The following is a 5653-nucleotide window of genomic DNA, read 5'->3' as shown; positions in this document are numbered from 1 at the left end:
TCCCTATATCTCGGGGTACTTTTCTGCTTTCTCTGTTTAGTTATAACATTGAACCACCACTGTCGATGACCAAATCGACCATCGAGATGCTGGCCAGTACGTTTATGCATTGGATTATCCACGAAAGATGCACATGTGAATGACGCATCAAATGATATCAACCATAGAGATGGAAAACTTATGCTTCCAATGCATATTAACTTACCAACTTCCACCACATACTGAAAAAAATAGTAATAGCATTTTTAATGTAATAATAATAATAATAATAATAATAATATGATATATGTATTTATTATTATACTATTAATCTATATATGATTACAAATAAAATATCAGTTTTGATTATAGAGGCCTACTTTATTGACGTCTAAATATAGAGTCGTCGGGACTGACGGAGCTCGAACCTGCAACATCAGCCTTGATAGGGCAGTGCTCTTACCTATTGAACTACAATCCTAGGAGAATCAGGAACCAATAACGCGTAAACCATGTCAAACCAAGACCGATCAATATAAACATTTCTTACCTCCATTTTTTTAGTGTCTTAGTGTAGAGTTGGAGAAGATAATCATCATATTTTGCAAATAAATATGAAAACGACAATACCAACATATAAAACCATCAAGTTTATCGCATTTGATTTAAATTCGTTTTTTTTTTCCTTATTAAGAAAATCGTTGGACCATCCAAATTGGTCAAACCAAGTTAAATCGAACTGTTTTTGACGGGTTAAGTAGTCTGGTCTGTGGTTTAAATGTTTCTTTGAGTTGTCTGAACCGAACCGACCGTCAAAAAAACACATATTTAATTATATTTAATTTCTATGTTATAGATTCGACTATATAGCACACTTAAAAAAAGTCCGTCCAAAATGTTATGTTTTTAGTTTTCATTTCTCAATTGACCGTGTCATCAAAATTGAAAAAAATCATATTTCCTTCAAAAATCAAATCCAAAATTTCAAATCGTCATTCGACTTGCTCAATATTTGTTTAAAATTCCAACTATTGTTAATGGATTTGTTTTACCTTTTTTTGACTTGCTCAATATTTTTTTAGTTATAGAGATAGATGTAGGGTATCCTATTTTTAATAATGTTATACTGGTAGAAATTTCATTTTAAATATAGATGTTATGTTTTTTTTTTGAGTTAAAACCCCATAAAAGACCAAACAGCTTAAACCGATCAGACCAGATCACCTTTTTTGTGGTATGATTTGACCAGTTTGGAAAATTTTCTAAACCGCCATTGCAATTTGGTTTATGGTTTGAGGGGTTAAACCGCCTAAATCGGACCACGAACACCCTAATATTAAGTTGAGGTGTAAGGTCCATACATAGCTTCATAGATCGTTTTCTTAACAGAAAAAGGTGCATGTGTATACATACACAACCAATACGACACACTTAATAACCAAGAAAAGATAAATCTCTTATGATACATCAGATCAGAAGAAAAGACAAATTTTTTATGATACATATCAGATCAGAAAATATATATCTAAGAACGTAAATATGGTATAATATACTATTTTATATTCTTTTATGACAAATCATTAATAATATATCACCATAATAAAACAAAATCAAAATATGCTTTTTATTGTCAAATTTATAAGGAAATTTTGAAAAATAAAATCAAAACATATAAGCCAAGATGGTTAATACATTATCTTTTTTGGGGTTATAGCATTTTTTTTTAATGTGTGCAACTGAAATACTGAGTATTATAAATAGCTAGTTGTTAGTTCTGAGTTACAAAATTGTACGTTTGTTTGCACCTTGTATATAAAATTCATCCCCAAGAATGACATCTCATCCTCTAAACGAAAGTTTATTAAGCTCTACGCGATGGAAGAAACGATCGTGTGTTCTTGATTTGAATGAATCGGTATACCATGCAACTTTTAGTATTTTCAACATATGTTGTATCAGCATTGGATATATATGCGTTTGCATATGCATATGCATATATATATATATATATATATATATATGTGTGTGTGTGTGTGTGTGTGTGTGTGTGTGTGTGTGTGTGTAGACGAAAGATCGTGTGAGAAAGAGAGTTAAGGTGAAAAGCGTAGTAAGAAGGGAACTGGACCCTTGGTCATCTTTAAGCTCAAACCCACCACTGAATCACGCTTGATACAGGGATTGATGCGTTGCATCTCATCCTAATGTGCATCTAAGGGTAGAGATCCCTTCTTACGCTTCTCACCTTAACTTTTCTTCTCATCGAAATCCAATCTTGTATGTATAATATGTTATATGTATATAACTAAGTTAATTTTATGTTTTAGCCTCCATCAATATCAAATGAGAACGCGGATAAATTCAATGAAAATACGATTCCTATAATTTCTACCATTTGTTCACATGGACTAAAAGCTAGTCTCAACATGTTTGAGGTATGTTACTTATATCTCAATAACTAATTATATATAGATATCTAGACGCATAATTATCTACATATTCAATAAAATCGTATAAACTTACAAAATTTTAGTTCTTGGTTGTTTCACATATAAAACAACACATGTGAAAATGCAGTGTTTATACAATGTTGTTTCCTCTGTGTTGTTTATGAAACAACTCATGAAAATTGGTTTTTTAAGTTTGTACGAGAACTGGGTTTGCAAAGAAATGGAACTATATGTATGTATGTATGTATGTATGTATGTATGTATGTATGTATGTATACATATACATACACATAATATACATGTAAGAATGTTGTTATGATTGATTGATTTGATTATATGGTAAACAAGGAAGCACTTGCAAGTGTCCCATTATCATTCAAAAGGCAGGAGACTTCAAAGAGTATCTTGGTTCTTGAGAGAGTAAGCATCCTTTACATTCATTTTATATTTATTTGATTTTTGAGTATTAATTAAAACCCTTTTATTTTCGACATTCGGACCATAGAAAATGTTGTTAAAATTACATGAAAAAATATGACGTAAAAGCGAGAACTATTTTCATCAAGAAAGATACAAGAACTATAGGGACTGAATTGCTGATCATTCTTTGAAAAGAGATATTGGATCGAAAACTTCAGTTATTTATAAACTACGTACATAATTATGTTTACGTTTGTTAAAAAGTGTTGAAGATTGTATTGGTATTTGATGATGAATATATAATAGGGGATATTGAGATTGGTACAACATCCAATTCATGATGAACCACAAGGAATGCATAAAAGAGGCCTAAGAACATCATGGACTGTTCATTATGTTGATGGACACTTTGAACTTCCAACTCGTTGTCTCAATTATATCCTCATCAGGGATAAGGTAATATTTCTTAATCTTCTACTTCCAACATACATACATACATACATACATACATACATACATACATACATACATACATACATACATACATACATACATGCATATATATATATATAGGAGGTTTACTTTGCAAACCACGTTATTTGTACAAACCGTACAAAGCTCATTCAACCAATCATAATTTTTCATTTTTTTTTTGTAATTATAAAAGGTTGATTAATCATTTTTATTGTGTAGAGTGTTAATTATGAATATTATCATCTTCATTATTTTTAATTTTAGAGAAATACATTAAACAGTTTCATTAAAATTTCATTAACTATTATATGAAACAATTTCATAACCATATATGAAACAACTTCATCAAAAAAGGTATTATATGAAACAATTTCATGAATTTTTTCCATAAGATTAAACAATGAAATCGATGGATGAAGGTGGTTTGCACGGTTTGTATAAATTGGGTGGTTCTCATTTGATCGCTCCTCTCTCTCTCTCTCTCTCTCTCTCTATATATATATATATATATGCACACACACACTTATGTATATAATATTTTCGTTTTCTTTGTATTTTTATCAATCAGTATTAATCGTTAATGGATGGTTATAACTTTAAAGATGGTATCTAAGTTTTTGTTTATTTTATTCGCATGAAAGGGTATTTTAGGTATTTGATAAATGATCAAATATTTTTATTAAGTTATATCTCAAATAAGAAGTCAAGTTCTTTTAAAACGAATGAAATGTAAATTGTGTGGTTAAATTTATGGGTTTCTTTGTCAACAGTWGTCAAGATTAATTGGTAAAAGGCTCCCAAATGTCGAGACTCAAAGCTGTCATTTATCCGTGCATAATCGACTAGATGGATGGAGAGTCGAGACCAGAAAACGGCCCGACAAAACCCATGACAAGGTTCAATCCTCAAACTAAAAACGTTGTGATTTTTCGATAACTCATATGATTTGGAAAAAAAATAGTTAATTACTTCAATAATTACTCAGAATTGAATACAATATTATTTGGGAATTTTTAAAAAATTATAGATGATTTATTACCGTTGAATCTTTATCTTAATTTACAGTTTTCTTAATTATGTCGTATTAAGAAGCATTTCAGATAACTTTTTATCTGCTAAAAGATTCTCATTATAAATCCAGTAAAACTTTACATTTTTTATTCAACATAGAATTGCATACTGTTATGTACCTATAAATATAATCGTGACATATGCAAATGTTTGCTATATATTTAGCTGATTGAAACTGGTTCGATGCAGTTTTACCATCATAAATCATCTGAACGAATGTTTCGATCATTGGTTGAAGTCGAGAAGTTCATCAAATACGAGATATACCCGCCTAAACCACGGCGACTCAACAAAAAGTGCACCAAAACCACGATGGTGAGAAACATGTAATGTAAGTATCAATGTTACTGTTTGAAGTTCGGAAGAGAAAAAACAAAGGTGATGAAGAATTTTGATTTAATTTGTCGGTAAATAAATTAATAATTGATTTACGATTCAAAAATTCATTCGGGTTTTTCCAATTTTGTACTAAAATTAGTTTTTGGTATGGATTTTGTCGATGTGAATATAGAAATTTTTACATTTTTTAAGGCGTTAAGAAGAAGCAGATGCAAGATTGTCTGAGAGTGGTATGTCATATAAATACTTATGGTAATATAAAAATTTAAAATTAATTATAAAGTTATTATATACACGGGTTGGGTTCATGTGAGACAAAGCTGTTTTCGTGAAACTTCACAACAAAATGTTGTGAAGATAAAAAAAACTGAATCTTCACAGCAAAAACATTGTGAATGTTACCTTCATAGTGTTTTGTTGTGAAATTTCAAGTGTAAAAATCGTGTCTCACATGTCTCACAAAAACAACCCTATCTCATATTGTGGGAACGTTTACCTAAAAACACTATGGGAATGTTTATTAATTAATTAACTAATAATAAAAATGTAAAACAAAAAATGAAAAGAGAAAATAAACTAAAAACACTATGGGAACGTTTACCTAARCACTTACCCGGTAAGCACTTAATGATAAATTTCAACTTTATTGCTTACTTATCAGGTAAGATTTTAGTCTATCAAACAACATTGTATGTAATAATTTACCCGGTAAGCGCTAACCGTGGTAAGAGTTGTCACCATCACTTACCGGGTAAGACTCTCGGTTCGTGACTTCGCTCTTACCAGGTAAGATTCTTGGTCCTTGTCATATGCATCCGATAAGGGAATATGACTTGATAAGCGCTTATCTGAGTAAGCATTTGGTAAAGGGTCAAATGCATGAAATAACAACCTACTTTCATAAAATTTCTTATTATAGCATT

The sequence above is a fragment of the Cynara cardunculus genome (genome assembly GCF_001531365.2).
Source record: "Cynara cardunculus var. scolymus isolate 2C chromosome LG 2, CcrdV1, whole genome shotgun sequence".
In the NCBI taxonomy this organism is placed as follows: Eukaryota; Viridiplantae; Streptophyta; class Magnoliopsida; order Asterales; family Asteraceae; genus Cynara; species Cynara cardunculus.
This window is presented reverse-complemented; position numbering follows the sequence as displayed.